Source organism: Oncorhynchus keta, chromosome 23 (genome assembly GCF_023373465.1).
Source record: "Oncorhynchus keta strain PuntledgeMale-10-30-2019 chromosome 23, Oket_V2, whole genome shotgun sequence".
In the NCBI taxonomy this organism is placed as follows: domain Eukaryota; kingdom Metazoa; phylum Chordata; class Actinopteri; order Salmoniformes; family Salmonidae; genus Oncorhynchus; species Oncorhynchus keta.
In genome coordinates, this window is record NC_068443.1 from 47,339,225 (window position 1) to 47,362,860 (window position 23,636).

The 23,636-nt window shown below is 42.5% G+C and overlaps 1 long non-coding RNA gene across 1 annotated transcript; it reads right to left on the reverse strand.

Moving 5' to 3' along the window:
• Window positions 1-18,857: 18,857 nt before the first annotated feature.
• LOC118401728 (uncharacterized) lies at window positions 18,858-23,194 on the reverse strand. The gene is made up of 4 exons (XR_004829343.2): window positions 23,108-23,194; window positions 21,532-21,578; window positions 21,210-21,280; window positions 18,858-19,494 (listed from the first exon to the last, which is right to left on the reverse strand). It is a non-coding gene; the product is annotated as an uncharacterized LOC118401728 (long non-coding RNA).
• Window positions 23,195-23,636: the final 442 nt, after the last annotated feature.

The window sequence follows — 23,636 nt, forward strand, 5'->3', positions numbered from 1 at the left end:
TGGTCACATACGTGGTTAGCAGATGTTATTGCAGGTGTAGGAGAATGTTTGTGCTTCTGGTTCCGACAGTGCAGAAATATCTAACAAGTAATATCTAACAATTTCACAAGAAATACCTAATACACACCAATCTAAGTAAAGGAATTGAATTAAGAATATATTAATATATATCCAGCAATGTCAAAGCGTCATATACTAAGATACAGTAGATAGTATAGAATACAGTTGAAGTCGGAAGTTCATTAAAACTTGTTTTCATCCACTACACAAATTTCTTGTTAACATACTATAGTTTTGGTAAGTTGGTTTAGACATCTACTTTGGAATCTACTTTGTGCATCTACTTTCACATATAATTCAGTGGGTCAGAAGTTTACATACACTAAGTTGACTGTGCCATTAAACAGCTTGGACAATTCCAGAAAATTATATCATGGCTTTAGAAGGTAATTGACATCATTTGAGTCAATTGGAGGTGTACCTGTGGATGTATTTCAAGGCCAACCTTCAAACTCAGTGCCTCTTTGCTTGACATCATGGGAAAATCAAAAGAAATCAACCAAGACCTCAGAAAAAACATGTGTAGACCTCCACAAGTCTGGTTCATCCTTGGGAGCAATTTCAAAACACCTGAAGGTACCACGTTAATCTGTACTAACAATACCACGCAATTATAAACACCATGGGCGCACGCAGCCGTGTTACCTCTCAGGAAGGAGACGCGTTATGTCTCCTAGAGATGAACGTACTTAGGTGTGAAAATCCCAGGAAAAACAGCAAAGGACCTTGTGAAGATGCTGGAGGAAACGGGTACAAAAGTATCTATATCCACAGTAAAATCAGTAATCGACATAACCTGAAAGTCCGCTTAACAAGGAAGAGGCCACTGCTGCGAAACCGCCATTAAAAAGTCCGACAACGGTTTGTAACTGCACATGGGGACAAAGATAGTACTTTTTTGGAGAAATGTCCTCTGGTCTGATTGAAACCAAAATAGAACTGTTTGGCCATAATGAGGAACAAAGGGGAGGCTTGCAAGCTGAAGAACACCATTCCAACAGTGGGGGTGGCAGCATCATGTTGTGGGGGTGGCAGCATCATGTTGTGGGGGTGGCAGCATCATGTTGTGGGGGTGCTTTGGTGCAGGATGGACTGGTGCACTTCACAAAATAGATGGCATCATGAGTCTCATCTCAAGACATCAGACAGGAAGTTAAAGATTGGTCGCAAATGGGTCTTCCAAATGGACAATGACCCCAAGCAAATTTCCAAAGTTGTGGCAAAATAGCTTAAGGACAACAAAGTCAAGGTACTGGACTGGCCATCACAAAGCCCTGACCTCAATCCTATAGAAAATTTGTGGGCAGAACTGAAAAAGTGTGCACGAGCAAGGAGGCCTACAAACCTGACTCAGTTACACCAGCTTTGTCAGAAGGAATGGGCCAAAATTCACCCAACTTATTGTGGAAAGCTTGTGGAAGGTTATCTGAAACGTTTGACCCAAGTTAAACAGTTTAAAGGCAATGCTACCAAATACTAATTGAGTGTATGTACATTTCTGACACACTGGGAATGTGATGAAATAAATAAAAGCTGAAATAAATCATTCTCTCTGCTATTATTCTGACTTTTCACATTCTTAAAATAATGTGGTGATCCTAACTGACCTAAAACAGGGAACATTTGCTAGGATTAAATGTCAGGAATTGTGAAAAACAGAGTTTAAATGTATTTGGCTGAGGTGTATGTAAACCTCCGACTTCAACTGTATATCCAGAGAGAGCCATGCTTCCGTGAAACAGAGTATGTTACCTGATGTCTCTCTGAAAATAAATGAGATCCTCGCCCTGATCTCGTCAACTTTGTTATCCAGGGACTGAACGTTAGCGAGTAATATACTCGGAAGCGGTGGTTGGTGTGCGCGCCTCCTATGTCTGACTAGAAGACCGTTCCGAATTCCTCTTCTTCGCAGGTGTTGTTTTGTGTCGGCTTCTGGAATCAGTTTAATTTCCCTGGATGGTGCAAACAAAGCTTCCGCTTCGGGACAGTTGTATTGCTGGTCGTAGTGCCGGTAGCGCCGGTGAGTTACCGCCGCTCTGTCATCCAATAGTTCTTCACGGCTGTATGTAATAGCACATAACATTTTCTGGGCTTACAATGAAAGAAATAATACAGAAAAATTTAGATATTGCAAAGTTTCATAAAAACTAGAAGCGAGGCAGCCCTCTCTGTCGGCGCCATCTTCTTATAGAAGCATGAGAAAGGAATGTACACAACACAATGACTAGTGGGACAGAGACAGTTAATGGTTTGACGAACAATTAAAATGATTTCGTCAGATAGCTCTGCAGCATACTTCGGCAGGCTAGCTAAATAGGATGATTAAAGACTATTTAATATGGGGAGCACATAGCGTTAGATGGCCTGGCTGGTTGACTGCTGCTGCCTAAGCAGAGATGAGGTGATTTCCTTAAGGAATTAAAAATTATTAAGTAATCAAATAAAAACAAATATACACAACTGAAATATTACATTTTGTCATAGTAATAACACCACAGACAAACTGAAATGGTCCAACAACACAGGCAATGTGGTAAAGAAGGCACAACAACGTTTCTTCTTAGAAACAGCATTGGGTGAGGATATGGTGGGAACATGTGGATCATTGCATTACAACCTGTAATTTAAATTGATTTTAATTTAGATTTCATGTAATGGACTTACACAAAAATAGTCCAAATTGGTGAAGTGAAATGAAAAAAAATAACTTGTTTCAAAAACTACAAATACAAATAGAAAAGTGGTGCGTGCATATGTATTCACCCACTTTGATTACCTTCAGAAGTCACGTAAAGCTTAAAGAAAAAAATAATCTAACAATTTTGGTGTTCGCCAAAAGGCATGTGGGAGACTCCCCTAACATACAGCAGAAGGTACTCTGGTCAGATGAGACTAAAATGTTTTTTTTTGGCCATCAAGGAAAACACTATCTCTGGCGCAAACCCAACACCTCTCATCACCCCGAGAACACCATCCCCACAGTGAAGCATGGTGGTGGCAGCATCATTCTGTGGGGATGTTTGTCATTGGCAGGGACTGGGAAACTAGTCAGATTTGAAAGAATGATCGATGGTGCTAAATGCAGGGAAATTATTGAGGGAAACCTGTTTGAGACTGGGACAGAGGTTCACCTTCCAGCAGGACAATGGCCCTAAGCATACTGCTAAAGCAACACTTGAGTGGTTTATGGGGAAACATGTACATGTCTTGGAATGGCCTAGTCAAAGCCCAGACCTCAATCCAATTGAGACTATGTGGTATGACTTAAAATTGCTGTACATCAGTGAAACCCATCCAACTTGAAGGAGCTGGAGCAGTTTTGACTTGAAGAATGGGCAAACATCCCAGTGGCTAGATGTGCCAAGCTTATAGAGACATACCCCAAGAGCCTTAGAGCTGTAAGTGCTGCAAAAGGTGGCTCTACAAAGTATTGACTTTTCAGATTTTTGTTGTCTTGCTTGTTTCACAGTAAGAAATATTTTGCATCTTCAAAGTGGTAGGCATGTTGTGTAAATCAAATGATACAAACCGCCCCCAAAAAAATATATATTTTAATTCCAGGTTGTAAGGCAAAAAAAAGAAGAAAAATGCCAAGGGGGGTGGATACCTTCGCAAGTAAGTAGCAAGTAGATGTGACTAAACTGCTTGGAGTAACCCTGGATAAGCTGTCATGGTCAAAAAATGTTGATACAACAGTTGCTAGGATGTGGAGAACTCTGTCCATAAGACACACACGTGCACATGTATGTTGTATTCTGAATACAGTGCATTCTGAATACAGTGCATTCCATATTTTGTTACGTTACAGCCATATTCTATGTATTAATCTATGTATCAATTAATCTAATGTATTAAATAAAAAAATATATACGCACAATATCCCATAATAACAAAGCGAAAACAACATTTTTAGGACTTTTTGGAAATGTAATAAAATCCCCTTTCTTTGAGACTCGAAATTGAGATCAGGTGCATCCTGTTTCCATTCATCATCCTTGAGATGTTTCTACAACTTGATTGGAGTCCACCTGTGGTAAATTCAATTGATTGGACATGATTTAGAGAGAAACATACCTGTCGAAGGAATTGTCCGTAGAGCTCCGAGACAGGATTGTGTTGAGTGACATATCTGGGGGAAAGTTACTAAAAATGTCTGCAGAATTGAATGTCCCCAAGAACACAGTGGCCTCCATCATTCTTAAATGGAAGAATTTTGGAACCACCAAGACTCTTCCTAGAGCTGGCAGACTGGCCAAACTGAGCAATCGGGGGAGAAGGGCCTTGGTCAGGGAGGTGACCAATAACCCGATGGTCACTCTGACAGAGCTCCGGAGTTCCTCTGTGGAGATGGGAGAAACTTCCAGAAGGACAACCATCTCTGCAGCACTCCACCAATCAGGCCTTTATGGTAGAGTGGCCAGAAGGAAGCCCCTCTTCAGTAAAAGGCACACGATAGCTTGCTTGGAGTTTGTCAAAAGGCACCTAAAGTACTCTCAGACCATGAGAAACAAGATTCTCTGGTCTGATGAACTCTTTGGCCTGAATGCCAAGCATCACGTCTGGAGGAAACCATCCCTACAGTGAAGCACGGTGGTGGCAGCATCATGCTGTGGGGATATTTATCAGCGGCAGGGACTGGGAGACTAGTCAGGACCGAGGGAAAGATTAACAGAACAAAGTACAGAGAGATCCTTGATGAAAATCTGCTCCAGAGAACTCAGGACTCAGGCAATAGTTCACCTTCCAACAGGACAATTACCCTAAGCACACAGCCAAGAGAACGCAGAAGTGGCTTCGGGACAAGTCTCTGAATGTCATTGAGTGGCCCAGCCAGAGCCTGTACTTGAACCCGATCGAACATCTCTGGAGAGACCTGAAAATATCTGACAGAGCTTGAGAGGATCTGCAGAGAAGAATGGGAGAAACTCCCCAAATACAGATGTGCCAAACTTGTAGCGTCATACCCAAGAAGACCCAAGAAGACTCGAGGCTGTAATCGCTGCCAAAGTTGCTTCAACAAAGTAAGGTGTCTGAATACTTAAGTAAATATACAGTATATTTTTTCTATTTAATAACATTTCTAAAAAACAGTGTTTGCTTTGTCATTATAGTGTATTTTGTGTTATTTTAGAATAAGGTTGTAACATAACAATCTGATGTTTGGACTGTTTGGTTCATGAAATAATATAAATAAATTCTAAAAATAAATCCCATTTTATGAAACCTTATCTTGTGAATACTACATATTTAGACAATATGGGATTTGTTTCAATGTGCTATTTAAAAAATAATATAATTATTGTACATTCTCTGACGTGATTTATGTTTTGAAATGCAGGCAATATAAATGAGTTATAGGGAAATTCAACACTGTGTCTTGATTGTGTGTTTATGAAAGGGGTTGGGATGGTAGAGAAGGCAAAAATATGCAAGCAAAATTGAAATTAGGATGATACTGAAAATAACCCAAGGATTACCTTTAAAATTACCCAGGTGCTGTGTCAATACCCCTACCCAATGTGCTGGGTTTATGTCACAACCCAACAAACTGGGCACAATACCAAACTTCTTTCTTTTTTAAAGTAGATGGGACCTTGCTGCATTACAGAAATAAAAATGAATGGTCACATCCCTATTAGTCTTGTTTTACACAGGTCAGTGAAAGACGCATGCCTGCTTCCCATTTATAAAAACATATATATCATAACCTTAACCTCTGGACCTAGGGGGCACCACTATTTTTATTTTTGTAAAAATAATGTTCCCAAAGTAAACGGCCTATTTCTCAGGACCAGATGCTAGAATATGTATATAATTGACAGCTTAGGATAGAAAACACTCTAAAGTTTCCAAAACTGTAAAAAAAATTGTCTGTGAGTATAACAGAACTGATATTGCAGGCGAGAGCCTGAGAAAAGCCAATCAGGAAGTGACTCTTATTTTGAAACCATTGTGTTCCTATGCATCCCTATTGATCATTGAAAGGGATATCAACCAGATTCCTTTTTCTATGGCTTCCCTAAGGTGTCTACAGCCTTTATAGACATAGGTTCAGGCCTTTGTTTTGAAGAATGAGCGTGAACGACCACATTGCGTAAGTGGTCAGGTGGGGGCTCTCAGAGTGATTCTTGTGCAAAAGAGAGAGGCAGCCATTGTTCCTCCCGGTTCTAGTGAAAAGCCAACTGTCCCGGTTGATACATTATCAAATAGATATTTGAAAAACACCTTGAGGATTGATTATAAAAAACGTTTGCCATGTTTCTTGACTGTTGCGCTATGCTATTCAGCATTGCTGATGACAAATATACCGGATCCGGGATGGGTAGTTCTAAGAGGTTATTAATTTTATCAGGGAGTAATACTGAGACCAAGGTCTCAATTGCAGTTAAGCCCAGACTTACATAAATGACAGAAAATACACACATCAATACAAAATGCAGAAAGAAAAACACATAAAACACAAAAGCATCATCAGTCATAAGGTCAGTCAGTATAAAGGAGGAAATGTTGTTTACCTTTTGAGCAGATCAAAGTTGTAATGCGTCCTTGACACCAGCTCAGCGTTCAGCACCATAGTGCACTAAAAGCTCATCATTAAGCTAAGGACCCTGGGTTTAAACACCTCCCTCTGCAACTGGATCATGGACATCTTGATGGCCCGCCCCCAGGGTAGGTAACAATACATCCGTCACGGTGATCCTCAACACAGGGGCCCCCCAGGGGTGCGTGCTCAGTCCCCTCCTGTACTCCCTGTTCACTCATGACTGCACGGCCAGGCAAGACTCCAACACCATCATTAAGTTTGCTGATGACACAACAGTGGTAGGTCTGATCACCAACAACGATGAATCAGCCTATAGGGAGGAGTTCAGAGACCTGACCGTGTGGTGCACGGACAACAACCCCTCCCTCAACATGATCAAGACAAAGGAGATGATCGTGGACTACAGGAAAAGGCCGGCCGAACAGACCCCTATTAACATCGACGGGGCTGTCGTGGAGTGGGTCAAACAGGTTCAAGTTCCACATCACCAATAGTGTACCAAACACACCAAAACATTTGTGAACAATTAATCAAATGGCCACCCGACTATTATGTTGACAAGTTTTTCACACTGCTGCTATTCACTGTTCTATCTATGCATGGTCACTTCACCCCTACCTACATGTACAAAATAATTTGACTAACCTGTACCCCTGCACATTAACTCGTTACCGGTACTCCCTGTATATAGCCTCGTTATTTTTATTGAGTTACTTTTTATTTGTATTTTATTATTTTTACTTTAGTTTATTTGGTAAATATTTTCTTAACTCTTTCTTGAACTCCATTGTTGGTTAAGGGCTTGTAAAGTAAGCATTTCACTAAGGTCTGTTGTATTTTGGAGCATGTGACAAATAACATTTGATTTGAACAGCAGCAACCACAACCAGGGCAAATAACTGTAAAAGGTATGTATTTTTTCATCTGACCTCGAAAAAAACACTAAACATGTCACAAACCCCATTATAAAATGGTTTGTTTAGATCCTGCATGCCGATTGGTTGATAGCAGGGAGTTATTCACCACAATCCCCAGGTTATTCCTGTAAACAGTTCTATTTGAATTATCAATATGCATCCACTGTCCCACAGGCCAGCCAGGCTATTCATAAACCCATATCTCCCCTGCAAAAATTGTCTAGACAATGTTTCCCCATGCTTCTAGCCTAACATCTGGTTTGGAACAGTTTGGGTTTGTCTAAACCAGGGGTATTCAACTCTTAACCAGCAGGCTCTGGAGGGTTTCTCGTAGGGTTTCTGTTCTACCTGATAATTAATTGCACACACCTGGTGTCTCAGGTCAAAATCAGTCCCGCTGTTATGGTTTGTTAATTACTGATGTCCCCTTTAAGGCGGGAGCACCCTTGGTCATGCGCAAGTTGTTCTATGTTATTCTGGTACTAACTAGTTTGAGTAAATGTGAAGCTCCAGTTCAATTGCTTGTATTCCGAGTCTTTCTTATTACATAAATAAGTACTAAGTGTTAAGACACTACACCCGCCAACTATAGAGAACATGTCCGGACGAGACTGACAGCTTCTCTGAGCCAGGCAAATTTCATTTATCAGGATCCGTATAATGGAGGAAATGGAAATAGGATTTGCAATTATCAAATCAGCAAGCTTATGTTTTGGGTTCTCATGGAGTGTGACAGTTTAACTAAGCTTGTGAGGATTTTATATTTTTGGGGCAGCAGGTGGTTAGTTACTCGAGTCACAAATATGATGACTTGCAACTCGACTTGGACTTGAGCCTATGACTCGACCTGACTTGATACCCTCCCCAAGCCCAAATATTTAAAATGATGCTTTTAAAAAAAAGTGTGCAGCGCATCAACTCTTCATTTAACAGATTACAGTTTGAATCGGACAGCAGCCAATCAAATTGTGCCAGCTGAGAAAAAGTTGTGGCGGCAAGTGGAGAGGAACATGGGCGGGCGAATTCAGATGGAGCCCTTGGAAAGATGATACCCCAAATAATTATTCTCGGATATAAAGATGAGCTGTATCAATAAAAAAAAACGGGATTGCAACTTGCAAAACATGCGGGAAGAAAATGACAGACGGAGGCGCAACAATTTCCAACTTTAATAATAATAATAATATATGCCATTTAGCAGACGCTTTTATCCAAAGCGACTTACAGTCATGTGTGCATACATTTACGTATGGGTGGTCCCGGAATCGAACCCACTACCCTGGCGTTACATGCTCTACCAACTGAGCTACAGAAGGACTTTGTTCGACATTTGAAGCTGCAGAAAGAACGGTAAGTCGTGGCTAATACAGCCGACAGCTATCCATCACACGAGGTTGTGTGTTTATGAGTGTGTGTAACTTGTTTGTTTCATCGGTTTCTTCTTGCTGGCTTGTGATGTCTGGAGCCTGTATTGTTATGTGCTCACTGCTTGTGATGTCTGGAGCCTGTATTGTTATGTGCTCACTGCTTGTGATGTCTGGAGCCTGTATTATGTGCGCTCCTCACTACTTGCCTAGATTAGGTTTGCAGATTGACTCGCCAGCACGCTGTTTGGAGCTGGAAAAGATCAAATGAGCACATTTGTGGCAGAGTGCCTCCTAGAATGGTTGTGTACTCTTCCTAACCTGCTGATTACGGCGAGTGCTTGAACCTCTGATTGTGTTTATGCTTCACACAAATCCCACCATCCCCCTCTCGGCTGTCCTCCGCAGTTTTGAGCTTCGAAACTCAGTTTAGGACTTGAGACTGTAAAACAATGACTTGGTCCCACCTCTGGTGGTTAGAGCGTTGGGCCAGTAACCGAAAGGTTGCTGGATCTAATCCCTGAGCTGACTAGGTAAAAATCTGTCATTCTGCCCCTGAACAAGGCAATTAGGTCGGCCGACTTCCTTTTGGTCACACATATTCTGAGAAATATCCAAAGAACCAAAGACATTGCTTTAACTGTGAATGTACTTTACTGCATATATTTTCCTCAAATAATGAGTCATGTTTTGTAGCTCAGACAAAAGCACACAGATTGTGTGGGAGAGGGAGAGAGGGAGTGTGTGTGCACATATTGTATTGTATTTTTTCCTTGTCAGCCACCATCTCTCCTTACCTTTCCACCAACTGTGAGTAAGCACAACTGCACATGTCCTTTGTGGGAAATGGATAACACAATCTGTAGGACTAAATATTTCCAATCAAATGTAGCATACATATAAAACTAGTAATCACAATATATTTACATACTAATCAAAAGTGTGTGAGAGAGTGTATACGTTTGATTTTTTTCTAGTTAGCCACCCATCTCTGCTTTGTCAGTCTCCATAGGCCCAGTGTAATTCTCTTCTGGGTGAGGCTGTCGGGCGGTGGTGGAGTGAAAGAGAGCTGCACAAAGTGACAGTAAATAAACAGCTCAACAACATGTCTGTGTGTACATCTGTTCATCCACAATGAAATAGGGTGCAGGCCAGGCAGCAGGCTATTAGCCAGCCTGCCAGCATAGTGGAGTCTGCCACTAGCATAGTCAGTGTAGTCAGCTCAGCTATCACCATTGAGACCATGTCTGTGCCTCGACCTAGGTTGGGCAAAACTAAACATGGCGGTGTTCGCCTTAGCAATCTCACTAGGATAAAGACCACCTCCATTCCTGTCATTACTGAAAGAGATCATGATACCTCACATCTCAAAATAGGGCTACTTAATGTTAGATCCCTTACTTCAAAGGCAATTATAGTCAATGAACTAATCACTGATCATAATCTTGATGTGATTGGCCTGACTGAAACATGGCTTAAGCCTGATGAATTTACTGTGTTAAATGAGGCCTCACCTCCTGGCTACACTAGTGACCATATCCCCGTGCATCCCGCAAAGGCGGAGGTGTTGCTAACATTTACGATAGCAAATTTCAATTTACAAAAAAAAAAAAATGACGTTTTCGTCTTTTGAGCTTCTAGTCATGAAATCTATGCAGCCTACTCAATCACTTTTTATAGCTACTGTTTACAGGCCTCCTGGGCCATATACAGCGTTTCTCACTGAGTTCCCTGAATTCCTATCAGACCTTGTAGTCATTGCAGATAATATTCTAATCTTTGGTGACTTTAATATTCACATGGAAAAGTCCACAGACCCACTCCAAAAGGCTTTTGGAGCCATCATCGACTCAGTGGGTTTTGTCCAACATGTCTCTGGACCCACTCACTGTCACAGTCATACGCTGGACCTAGTTTTGTCCCATGGAATAAATGTTGTGGATCTTAATGTTTTCCTCATAATCCTGGACTATCGGACCACCATTTTATTACGTTTGCAATTGCAACAAATAATCTGCTCAGACCCCAACCAAGGAACATCAAAAGTCGTGCTATAAATTCACAGACAACACAAAGATTCCTTGATGCCCTTCCAGACTCCCTCTGCCTACCCAAGGACGCCAGAGGACAAAAATCCATTAACCACCTAACTGAGGATCTCAATTTAACCTTGCGCAATACCCTAGATGCAGTTGCACCCCTAAAAACTAAAAAAATGTCTCATAAGAAACTAGCTCCCTGGTACACAGAAAATACCCGAGCTCTGAAGCAAGCTTCAGAAAATTGAATGGCGCCATGAAGTCTTCCGACTAGCTTGGAAGGACGGTACCCTGCAGTACCGAAGAGCCCTTACTGCTGCTCGATCGTCCTATTTTTCTAACTTAATTGAGGAAAATAAGAACAATCCGAAATTCCTTTTTGATACTGTGGCAAAGCTAACTAAAAAGCAGCATTCCCCAAGAGAGGATGACTTTCACTTTAGCAGTGATAAATTCATGAACTTCTTTGAGGAAAAGATTATGATTATTAGAAAGCAAATTACGGACTCCTCTTTAAACCTGCGTATTCCTCCAAACCTCAGTTGTCCTGAGTCTGCACAACTCTGCCAGGACCTAGGATCAAGAGAGACGCTCAAGTGTTTTAGTACTATATCTCTTGACACAATGATGAAAATAATCATGGCCTCTAAACCTTCAAGCTGTATACTGGACCCTATTCCAACTAAACTACTGAAAGAGCTGCTTCCTGTGCTTGGCCCTCCTATGTTGAACATAATAAACGGCTCTCTATCCACTGGATGTGTACCAAACTCACTAAAAGTGGCAGTAATAAAGCCTCTCTTGAAAAAGCCAAACCTTGACCCAGAAAATATAAAAACTATCGGCCTATATCGAATCTTCCATTCCTCTCAAAGATTTTAGAGAAGGCTGTTGCGCAGCAAGACCTTCCTGAAGACAAACAATGTATACGAAATGCTTCAGTCTGGTTTTAGACCCCATCATAGCACTGAGACGGCACTTGTGAAGGTGGTAAATGACATTTTAATGGCATCGGACCGAGGCTCTGCATCTGTCCTCGTGCTCCTAGACCTTAGTGCTGCTTTTGATACCATCGATCACCACATTCTTTTGGAGAGATTGGAAACCCAAATTGGTCTACACGGACATGTTCTGGCCTGGTTTAGGTCTTATCTGTCGGAAAGATATCAGTTTGTCTCTGTGAATGGTTTGTCCTCTGACAAATCAACTGTACATTTTCGGTGTTCCTCAAGGTTCTGTTTTAGGACCACTATTGTTTTCACTATATATTTTACCTCTTGGGGATGTTATTCGAAAACATAATGTAAACTTTCACTGCTATGCGGATGACACACAGCTGTACATTTCAATGAAACATGGTGAAGCCCCAAAATTGCCCTCGCTAGAAGCATGTGTTTCAGACATAAGGAAGTGGATGGCTGCAAACTTTCTACTATTAAACTCGGACAAAACAGAGATGCTTGTTCTAGGTCCCAAGAAACAAAGAGATCTTCTGTTGAATCTGACAATTAATCTTAATGGTTGTACAGTCGTCTCAAATAAAACTGTGAAGGACCTCGGCGTTACTCTGGACCCTGATCTCTCTTTTGAAGAACATATCAAGACCATTTCGAGGACAGCTTTTTCCATCTACGTAACATTGCAAAAATCAGAAACTTTCTGTCCAAAAATGATGCAGAAAAATTAATCCATGCTTTTGTCACTTCTAGGTTAGACTACTGCAATGCTCTATTTTCCGGCTACCCGGATAAAGCACTAAATAAACTTCAGTTAGTGCTAAATACGGCTGCTAGAATCCTGACTAGAACCAAAAAATTTGATCATATTACTCCAGTGCTAGCCTCTCTACACTGGCTTCCTGTCAAAGCAAGGGCTGATTTCAAGGTTTTACTGCTAACCTACAAAGCATTACATGGGCTTGCTCCTACCTACCTCTCTGATTTGGTCCTGCCGTACATACCTACACGTACGCTACGGTCACAAGACGCAGGCCTCCTAATTGTCCCTAGAATTTCTAAGCAAACAGCTGGAGGCAGGGCTTTCTCCTATAGAGCTCCATTTTTATGGAACGGTCTGCCTACCCATGTCAGAGACGCAAACAACCTTTAAGTCTTTACTGAAGACTCATCTCTTCAGTGGGTCATATGATTGAGTGTAGTCTGGCCCAGGAGTGGGAAAGGTGAACGGAAAGGCTCTGGAGCAACGAACCGCCCTTGCTGTCTCTGCCTGGCCGGTTCCCCTCTTTCCACTGGGATTCTCTGCCTCTAACCCTGTTACGGGGCTGAGTCACTGGCTTGCTGGGGCTCTCTCGTGCCGTCCCTGGGGGGTGCGTCACCTGGGTGGGTTGATTCACTGTTGTGGTCGGCCTGTCTGGGTTGCCCCCCTGGGTTGTACCGTGGCGGAGATCTTTGTGGGCTATACTCGGCCTTGTCTCAGGATGGTGAGTTGGTGGTTGAAGATATCCCTCTAGTGGTGTGGGGCTGTGCTTTGGCAAAGTGGGTGGGGTTATATCCTTCCTGTTTGGCCCTGTCCGGGGGTGTCCTCGGATGGGGCCACAGTGTCTCCTGACCCCTCCTGTCTCAGCCTCCAGTATTTATGCTGCAGTAGTTTATGTGTCGGGGGCTAGGGTCAGTTTGTTATATCTGGAGTACTTCTCCTGTCCTATTCGGTGTCCTGTGTGAATCTAAGTGTGCGTTCTCTAATTCTCTCCTTCTCTCTTTCTTTCTCTCTCTCGGAGGACCTGAGCCCTAGGACCATGCCCCAGGACTACCTGACATGATGACTCCTTGCTGTCCCCAGTCCACCTGGCCATGCTGCTGCTCCAGTTTCAACTGGCCTGGGCCCTAGGACCATGTCCCAGGACTACCTGACATGAGGACTCCTTGCTGTCCCCAGTCCACCTGGCCATGCTCCTGCTCCAGTTTCAACTGTTCTGCCTTACTATTATTCAACCATGCTGGGTCATTTATGAACATTTGAACATCTTGGCCACGTTCTGTTATAATCTCCACCCGGCACAGCCAAAAGAGGACTGGCCACCCCACATATGCTCTCTCTAATTCTCTCTTTCTTTCTCTCTCTCTCGGAGGACCTGAGCCCTAGGACAGTGCCCCAGGACTACCTGACATGATGGCTCCTTGCTGTCCCCATTCCACCTGACTGCTGCTGCTCCAGTTTCAACTGTTCTGCCTTATTATTATTCGACCATGCTGGTCATTTATGAACATTTGAACATCTTGGTCATGTTCTGTTATAATCTCTACCCGGCACAGCCAGAAGAGGACTGGCCACCCCACATAGCCCGGTTCCTCTCTAGGTTTCTTCCTAGGTTTTGGCCTTTCTAGGGAGTTTTTCCTAGCCACCGTGCTTTTACACCTGCATTGTTTGCTGTTTGGGGTTTTAGGCTGGGTTTCTGTACAGCACTTTGAGATATCAGCTGATGTACGAAGGGCTATATAAATAAATTTGATTTGATTTGATTTTGATCTGTTGGTGTGGGTGGGCATATGCAATACAAGTCTGAATTACCTGTATCCATCTGGGTATTCCTCACCGTGGCCAGTGTAGTAAAAACTGGTGCAGCCGGTAAATTAAATACCACAGCAGAGGACTACTGTGACTGCAGCTGAAAACCTGGCGGCAGATCTAAAAGAGGCACAATTTTCTTAACTGGCAATCATACAACTAAACAGACTGAATGAGTGTGAGACCTAGATTCAGACTGAATGAGTGTAAGGCCTAGATTCAGACTGAATGAGTGTAAGGCCTAGATTCAGACTGAATGAGTGTAAGGCCTAGATTCAGACTGAATGAGTGTGAGACCTAGATTCAGACTGAATGAGTGTGAGGCCTAGATTCAGACTGAATGAGTGTAAGGCCTAGATTCAGACTGAATGAGTGTGAGGCCTAGATTCAGACTAAATGAGTGTGAGGCCTAGATTCAGACTAAATGAGTGTGAGGCCTAGATTCAGACTGAATGAGTGTAAGGCCTAGATTCAGACTGAATGAGTGTGAGGCCTAGATTCAGACTGAATGAGTGTGAGGCCTAGATTCAGACTGAATGAGTGTAAGGCCTAGATTCAGACTGAATGAGTGTAAGGCCTAGATTCAGACTGAATGAGTGTAAGGCCTAGATTCAGACTGAATGAGTGTGAGACCTAGATTCAGACTGAATGAGTGTGAGACCTAGATTCAGACTGAATGAGTGTAAGGCCTAGATTCAGACTGAATGAGTGTGAGGCCTAGATTCAGACTGAATGAGTGTGAGGCCTAGATTCAGACTGAATGAGTGTGAGGCCTAGATTCAGACTGAATGAGTGTAAGGCCTAGATTCAGACTGAATGAGTGTAAGGCCTAGATTCAGACTGAATGAGTGTGAGACCTAGATTCAGACTGAATGAGTGTGAGACCTAGATTCAGACTGAATGAGTGAGACCTAGATTCAGACTGAATGAGTGTAAGGCCTAGATTCAGACTGAATGAGTGTAAGGCCTAGATTCAGACTGAATGAGTGTAAGGCCTAGATTCAGACTGAATGAGTGTAAGGCCTAGATTCAGACTGAATGAGTGTGAGGCCTAGATTCAGACTGAATGAGTGTGAGGCCTAGATTCAGACTGAATGAGTGTGAGGCCTAGATTCAGACTGAATGAGTGTAAGGCCTAGATTCAGACTGAATGAGTGTAAGGCCTAGATTCAGACTGAATGAGTGTGAGACCTAGATTCAGACTGAATGAGTGTGAGACCTAGATTCAGACTGAATGAGTGTAAGGCCTAGATTCAGACTAAATGAGTGTAAGGCCTAGATTCAGACTAAATGAGTGTAAGGCCTAGATTCAGACTGAATGAGTGTAAGGCCTAGATTCAGACTAAATGAGTGTAAGGCCTAGATTCAGACTGAATGAGTGTGAGGCCTAGATTCAGACTGAATGAGTGTAAGGCCTAGATTCAGACTGAATGAGTGTAAGGCCTAGATTCAGACTAAATGAGTGTAAGGCCTAGATTCAGACTGAATGAGTGTAAGGCCTAGATTCAGACTGAATGAGTGTAAGGCCTAGATTCAGACTGAATGAGTGTGAGGCCTAGATTCAAACAGATCAGGCGTTAACCGGCGACAGCGGATGCTTTGGCCGTGTCTGAGGTGTAACTGAGTTGGATCTGTCAAATCAGTACTTGATCCACCTGGTCGTGCTGCTGCTCCAGTTTCAATGGTTCTGCCTGCGATTGGGGGAACCCTGACATGTTCACCGGGCGTGCTACCTTGACCCGGACCTGCTGTTTTCGACTCTCTCTCTCTACCCGCTGTCTCAACCTCTGAATTGTCGGCTATGAAAAGCCATCTGACATTTACTTCTGAGGTGCTGACCTGTTGCACCCACTGATTATCATTTGACCCCGCTGGTATTCTATGAACATTTGAACATCTCGAAGAACAATCTGGCCTACAATCTGGCCTTAAATGGCCATGTATACTTATAATCCTCACCTGGCACACCCAGAAGAGGACTGGCCCACACCTCAAAGCCTGGTTCCTCTCTAGGTTTCTGCCTTTCTAGGGAGCTTTTCCCTAGCCACCGTGCTTCTACACCTGCATTGCTTGCTGTTTGGAGTTTTAGGCTGGGTTTCTGTATAGCACTTTGTGACATCTGCTGATGTAAAAGGGCTTTATAAATACATTTGATTGATTGGACTCACGGTCTTTATTTTAACTAGGCAAGTCAGTTAAGAATTCTTATTTTACAAGGATGGCCTATCCCGGCAAACCCGTGCCAATTTTGCGCCGCCCTATGGGACTCCCAAACAACGGCCAGATGTGATACAGCCTGGATTCGAACCAGGAACTGTAGTGACACCTCTTGCACTGAGATACAGTGCCTTAGACCGCTACGCCACTCAGGAGCCCAATCTTACCTTGTCTTTAATGAAGACTGACGTCACTCTACTTGTTTTTCTATAAGCATATTGACGAAGAGATGCGGACTGGTGGACTTTCATTATTAGCTAGCCGTTAGTTTCATGGGAAGGGAATTGACGGCACTCTGTTGTAACATTGACCATCAATTCGTTATGCAGCAACACTGGACAACAAAGTCAGACATGAGAAAAAGTCCAGAATGAGTTCTACCTTCTCCGCATAAACCTGACAGGCAATTTAAGAATTTATTTGGCGACTGAGATGAGTAAAGGAAGCATCATTCAGTGGATGTACAAGACACCCTTGAACAGACTCAATTTGTCAGGCATGGACTGTACAAGGTGTTGAAAGCATTCCACAGGCCCATGTTGGCTCCAATGCTTCCCACAGTTGTGTCAAGTTGGCTGGACTTCCTTTGGGTGGTGGACCATTCTTGATACACACAGGAAACTGTTGAGCATGGAAAAACCCTGCAGCGTTGCAATTCTTGATTAACTCAAACCAGTGTGCCTGTCACCTACCATACCCGTTCAAAAGGCACTTAAATATGTTGTCTTCACCATTCACCCTCTGAATAGCACACACACACAATCCATGTCTCAAGGCTTAAAAATCCTGTTGAAAAAGGGAAGTGCTACTAAGGTACACAATAGTAGGTTTTGGTAGACAGAAGGTGCTCTTTGGTAGAGGTTAATTGGGCATCAAAAAAGAAAGGTGGCTCTTTCTTTAACTTGTCTCATCCCCTTCATCTACACCGATTAAGTGGATTTCACAGGTGATGTCAATACAGGATCATAGCCTTCACCTGGTCAGTCCATGTCATGAAAGCACAGGTGTTCCTAATGTTTTGTACATTGTTTATAATTGTCTTACTTCTGTCACAACCTGGCTCTTAGATGGTGACAAGCAAGGGAGTCCACACATTGGCAGTTAAGGAGTAACAAAAATACTTAAACCACCAGCAAAGTACAAAACCACAGAGGAAAACTAACCTGTGAAGTGTGACAGTAGGCATGTAATGGAGATGCATGATGAAGGTAAAACCGTGTGTAAGTGTTGAAGGGTGCACCTAATTAAAAAAAACAATCAACCATATCTAAACAGTGCTTGTGGTGAGAAAGCCGGGACTGGGCACCAGGAACTTTTATCTCCTAGTTGATCCCAAACCCAGGTGCAACTTGTCACCTTAACGACCCAAACAGCTCCACCTGTCCCCAATCTGCAACTAAAAGCACAAAATCAAGTTTAAAGGGAAATTCCATTCCACAATTTTCAACTTCATATTAATTATCACCATGTGTGATTGTGTTTACATACGGTATGTGAAAACAGCACGCTTTCACATTCATGTTCAAGGAACTACAATACAAAGCAGGCATACCTGGAATGATTAGATTAGCTATTAGCATAACTCAGGAGCTATTTAAAAAAAAACCCAGGAAGTACCTGTTTGTTTTTCTATTGAACAGTATTGTCCAGCAAGGCCTGTCATGTCAGAGCTGTAGGTGCTTTTGAACCATGCACTCAATGGCAGCCCGGTCACATTCACAAAACTGCCCGCTGGCATTAGAAGAATCTGTGCGAATCAAAGAACATTAGTTTGATGGATTACTTCTGATATTGTCATGACTGTCTTGTGAGGATCCAGATAGGTCAGAACAAGTTCGCAATGAATGACTTCAACCAGACCCTCAGAAGGAACTGGTAGGGTTTAACAACTTACACCGTGTTGTAAATCAAGGACAGAACATTCAGCATCTCCATCTCTAGTGTTCACCAGATGAATGTGCCTTTGTTTCACAGACTTTTCCTGCTGAAACATGTTCTAAAATGAAAACTGGAACAATGTTTCTAACAGAGAATGTGGGGAATGGTCAGAGGCGATCTAAAGAACACCCATGTAGTTTTGGTTGTTATTTTGTGATGACATTAAAAATGGTATAAAGGAAATACTGAACTTGGAAAGTAAACCCACTACATGTTTATTTATTTCACCTTTATTTAGCCAGGTAGGCAAGTTGAGAACAAGTTCTCATTTACAATTGCGTCCTGGCTAAGATAAAGCAAAGCAGTTCGACAGATACAACGACACAGAGTTACACATGGAGTAAAACAAACATACAGTCAATAATACAGTATAAACAAGTCTATATACGATGTGAGCAAATGAGGTGAGATAAGGGAGGTAAAGGCAAAAAAAAGGCCATGGTGGCAAAGTAAATACAATATAGCAAGTAAAACACTGGAATGGTAGATTTGCAATGGAAGAATGTGCAAAGTAGAAATAAAACTAATGGGGTGCAAAGGAGCAAAATAAATAAATATGTACGAAGTTTCAATCCTATGTGTTGTGCATGAAATCTGAAAAATTATGAAAGTGTTTTTATTAAGAGAGGGACATGATTTTAGGAGCCACAAGAGATAGTTTTACATGTCAGCCTGACGGAACCGGCCCTCTCGAACAAACTGCATGAATGATGGGTAACGAAATTAACAAACTCACCTCCCGGACAATCACTGGCACAGCTGATTAACTTTTTTTTTACCACAGTTGGTGGTGTTTCCCTTAGAGTAGGTGAAGTTCTTTGAGATGCTCCTATCTGCAGCTCTTAGCAGTCACGGTCTGGTAGCATCATCTTCTGCGTGTATAACACTATCTGGAGAGTGGGAATAATATAAGACGTGTTTTCAACCCAATAATAGTGTTGATTTGGCCAACGACAATGTTTGTTCACTTCGTTGCTATGGTCACCGGCGGCCATTGCCTTCCTTGTGAAGGGACCAGCCGCTTTGACTAGAGCAGGCGTTTTCAGAGAGCATCAAGACAACCACCCCCTCTGTTGAGTGCCTAAGTCAAAACCTCTACAATCAAGGATTGTTGATCAAACCCAGTGAGCAAAGTTGTTTGAAAATGTCTTTTCAACGTCTTTTGCTCATAAGGAAAGTATGCCCGCATGTCCCAAGATGGTTCAGGGAGGACTAATGTTAGTGAGTGACCTCCATATAACCTATTATTTGTTTAATTAAATCTCCACCTAGCCGAACTCTATGCCTTGAGAATGAGCTTAATCTTTTGACTACCTAACGGCACTTAAGGTTTGTGTCCTCTTGGACTCTATCCTGCATGGGGTGGAGAATGCTCTACTGGGAGCACATGTGTGAGTGCATACAGGGCCAACACTGCAGCACAGCCTAAATCAGCATCTGCGGGGAAAGTGGGGACCTGATGATGATAATACAAACGGGAACAAACAAAGTAGCTCAAGGCGAGTCTCCTGCCAACATCACCAGGAGTTGGAACAGGAACTGATTGCCGGAGTTATGGAACTATATCGACATGAAGTAAGGTTTGCTGTTTGCTCCATTCAACCCTGGCCAGTAGGGTAAGATTGTAGAATACCTGATTGGGTCGAGTAGAGTCGAGTCCTGGAAGGCAATATATCCACTTTGATATAGGCTAGATCTAGGCCTCATACATTTTTCAAGGCACATTCATTTCTATCATTCCAATTATAAATTCCATAAATAGAGGCCTAGATTTGTTTGACCTTCTCAGACAGACCCTAAAAAGCAGTTACTTGGAGAGCCATGATTTTGGCACCAGTTGTCTACCACCAGCACTATTCTTGCTGTCTTGCTTATACTGTAGGAGCGTTATGCTTTGAAATCAACGTTTGGTTTCATGTTAACATTACTCTACTTTTGAGGTCTGATTACATCTGAATAACTTTCATTTCTGAGTGAAAGAGTGGAGTGGGTTAATTTCGCTTGTGGCCATCGATAAGTGAAGAGATTTAATCTTAGATAGGAAACCTTGGAATGCGAGGGGAGGCGTGTGGAGCAGAAAAGTATTTAGTTCACAGCTCGCTGGGGAGCCGACATGCACTCGACTCAGATTGTGTCTTGTATTATGACACCAAATGTGATAACCAGTTGACCTCGACTGTCAGCAAGTACAGGAGTAAGCTTAATAGCTTTGAGATTGCTATTTTTTATTTTACTAGGCAAGTCAGTTAAGAACAAATTCTTATTGACAATGACAGCCGAGAAACAGTGGGTTAACTGCCTTGTTCAGGGGAAGAACGACAGATGTTTACCTTGTCAGCTCAGGGATTCGATCTGGCAAACATACCAACGCTCTAACCACTAGGCTACCTGCCGCCCCAAACAATTGCAGAGGTGCCAGGGATTGAACCCGGGGCCTCATACAAGCAAAGCATTAAGCGTAATAGCTTTGAGATTGCTATTCTGAGAAGCGCTATCAAAGTTACCTTCATTATTATTATTTATCAGTAAGTACAGCACTAATCTGTGTCCCTCTGTGAAGACTGGACTGTACTGTATGTCTCTGGGACATAGATTACAATCTTACCTATAAGGAGATCCTCTGTGTTTAGGTCCATCGTCTCTGGGATATGGAGAATATGGAGTTCTTGGAAATGACTGAGGAAAACATGCAGAAAGACAGTTATGGCTGGCTTGTTTAGATAATGTTTAATCTAGAAATTCATTTTTTACAGAATGTTAAAATGCTAGAATGTCTTTAGTCAGAAAAGAACCGGTTACACATTGCAGTCAATTTTCTACAACTTTTATTGCATTTAGTTATCTAACTCACAATTTTGTCACCACAAAACAGGAGGCCTGGCCTCTATCATTTCTATTGTTGAAATGATTGGATGTACTTTACTCACTGTTTTGAAATGTAGATCGGTTAACAATTCAGAAACATGATTTATGCCTAGAATAATGAAAGAAAACATCTGTAAATTTGACCATTTTTCTTTAATTACGTCAACAGATGAGCAGGTCTATATAATTATCGAACTTATATATTGGTAGTAGAAAGGAAACAGACTCTTTGTTTAAGTATTATGATTCTCCTTTTGTAATACAATTGCATGGCAGAAGTTGGTACAGAGTACAGTAGATGCCAGTTCTCTCCAAGTTCTGCAAGGTGTCTAAAGACATCCTGCCTCCCCATTGACATTTCACAATAGATAAGTCTCAGCATCCTCTGCCAGGTGGCGGTTTCCATCAGGCCTGCTGTGGCCTTGTGTTCTCAGAAAACCAGTCGTATTCTCGGAACCTCAGACAGTCACGGTGGGACCCAGACAGGAGGAGTGTGAGCGTAGGCAGTTTCCGCCTTCTGATAGTGTCTGCAGGGCATATCACTCAAAACAGGTTTTAACACAAACTGTTAAGGTCTCCTCTCAGGATACCTTTCTGTGTATCATAACACAATGTATTAACCCTTTAAAAGGTATGAGGCCTCGGTTTAATCCCTTCACTAGATAGGATGTGGGTTATATTCACTTAACCTTTCTGGCGCAACATTCCGTTGAAAAGGCAGAGCGTGACATTCAAAACTATTTTGGGGAAATATGTAACTTTCACACATGAACAAGTTTTTAACATAAAACATTCCAACCAGAGAATTCCTTTGTCTTCAGAGAAGCACTTGAACGCGAGATAACTCTGTCGGGAGCGCGCGTCATGAGACCAAGGCTCTCTGCCAGACCACTGACTCAAAGAGGTCTCATGAGCTCCTCCTTTATAGTAGAATCCTTATTCAAGTTTCAAAAGACGGTTGACATCTAGTGGAAGCCGTAGGAAGTGCAATTTTATCCATAGCTCAATGTGTATTCGGTAGGCCAAGCTTTGAGAAACTACAAACCTCAGATGTCCCACTTCCTGGTTGGATTTTTCTCAGGTTTTCGCCTGCCATATGAGTTCTGTTATACTCACAGACAAACATTCAAACAGTTTTAGAAACTTCAGAGTGTTTTCTATCCAATAGTAATAATAATATGCATATATTAGCATCTGGGACAGAGTAGGAGGCAGTTCACTCTGGGCACGCTATTCATCCAAAAGTGAAAGTGCTGCCCCCTATCCCAAAAATTGTGAATCTCAATTGTATTTGGATTCACCAAAGCTTTATGGCATTCCTGCAACCACCTGCAACGTGTTTGTTTTCCAGGACAGGACTCCCACTGGGCACAGACGTCAGTTCAACACCTGGTTTTGATTTACATTTGGTTGAGTTGTGAAGTAACGTGAATTCAATTTGAAATCAAACAAAACATTCACCCCGTCATTGGATTTAGGTAAAAAGTTTGGTGAGAAAAAGACGAAATCCCCTCACGTTGATAACTTTGTGCAAGAGTATTACACAACACAGTAAACGCGGAGGAGAAACATACAATAGGCAATAAGTAGTACTATAAAGAACAACAAGCAATAATTATATACATGTTACACACTCACTTTGTGGACGCACACCATTCCACAAGTCCAGAGCGTGTCCAGTTGTTGATGGGGATAGACCGAGATGTTGCTATCTGCCACTGCTTGAGGGAGACTGCAAGTATTGTGTGGCCTGCCGGCAGATGTCCGCCCCCCTAGTAACCTCCCTAGCAACCTATCAGATTCCCAGTTCACACAGGTCAGAGAGTGTTTGAGAGGCAGGTTTATGGTACCCCCTAGACTCTCAGGATCTGGTCGTGGGGGGGTGGGGAGTGGAGTGTGCAGCTCAGGGTTGTGAGGTGCTGATAACAGTCACCTGCAGGGAATTCATAACAATTCTGCTCTAAAAACTCTTTGGCCTGCCACTCTCTTCTCTCTCTCCCCCTCGCTCTCTAGGACTTCAAACAGATCAGCTCACCTGTCACTCTAACTTGGCATGGTGCGGAACGGAGAATATGAAACGCTTCATTAATGTTATTCATGCCCCAAGCGCATTTGTCCCCTGGAAAAGACAGCACTTGTGATTCAACAACAATGCATGGGAGATCAT